A 1,316-nucleotide genomic window follows, 5' to 3' on the forward strand; every position below is an offset into this window, starting at 1 on the left:
TGAGTGTTCGCAATTGTTTCTTCTCAGTGTTTCCCCATAATTTTTATTTGCTTTTCAATACTTTTAAATCATCAAAGGATAGAGCAGTACATGGGTTCTGTGTCCAGTGGTCTTAGTAGGAAAGTTGCTCTGAAATTTGGCCCTAACCATACTGCTATTTCTATGGGCATGAGTTACCTTTTCACAGGCTACTCTGGTTTTGTTAGGTTTGCCACCAGAAATCACTGTATTGTTTTCTGCTTTGTAAATATAAACACATTTCTTGCCTAAGTGGAATTCTATTTCAAAATACACACCTTCAGTTTTAAGAAGTGCAATATATTGTCTCTGGTTCCAACGACCTCATTTAAAACTAGAAAAATAGCCGTGCACAAACACACTGGCTACAAGATGATGTTAAAGTTTGTGGTTTTGGTTTTTTTTTTTTAAATCATGGTATTTCAGCAACTGAAGGTCCTTCATTGGCTACAGATCTTTCGCTATGTTTTCAATTTTCTCTTTCTAATCACCTGTAGTGAGCCATGAATATTTGATTAATTTCAGGCTTCAGTAGTTTGTGAAAATCTTCCATTTGTTTACTTTTGATAATCGTGGTTGGTGTGTGAATTTGAAAAAGGGTTCATATTTATTACTATTTCTTACAGGAATACAGCTAATAATCTATCATTTGCCCTATTGTACTTCACGATGAACATCAACATGTCCTTTCTGACCGTGAGTGCAGTATCATTCCTCTCCAATTTCTTAGCATAGTAGAGTATAACATTGTCTGATTTAAATGGTAAATTCTAGCCCGTTTCAGTGTTCAACTGCACCATTTTATTTTGATAGCTTCTAATTTTCTTTAACCCATATCTAGTGTGTTATAGGTACCCATAATTAATGTTTACTATCCTAAGGGTCAGTAATTATGATTTGTTCTAAGTGGTAGTAACTTTTGTCTTCTTTCTTCTTCTTCTTTTTTTTTTTTTTTTTTGTATACAGGATGTGTTCTGGTTGTAGAAGCTATACTGTTAACCAAAAGTCATACTTCTCTGGACGTTCAAATGCACTAACTGCTCCGTGGGAGAACTGTTCACAATCTCCTTATGTGTGGTTGCAAGCTAAAAAACCCAATGGTGGGTCAGTTATGAATTGGATATAGCTGGATGGCATTAAGTTATACAAAGGTTTATCAATGCCATGGATCTTTTCTGAGGAAAAGAAATGTTTTCATACATTTTCTCTCTGAGTTTAATATCTATTCTAATATTTTATTGGAATGTTTAGCTGACATCTGGCTTAAAATTATAATTTCCCCCTAAATATGTTTATTT

The sequence above is a fragment of the Elephantulus edwardii genome, unplaced genomic scaffold, assembly GCF_000299155.1.
Source record: "Elephantulus edwardii isolate Elephantulus edwardi_28Jun2011 unplaced genomic scaffold, EleEdw1.0 scaffold00133, whole genome shotgun sequence".
NCBI classification, from domain to species: Eukaryota; Metazoa; Chordata; class Mammalia; order Macroscelidea; family Macroscelididae; genus Elephantulus; species Elephantulus edwardii.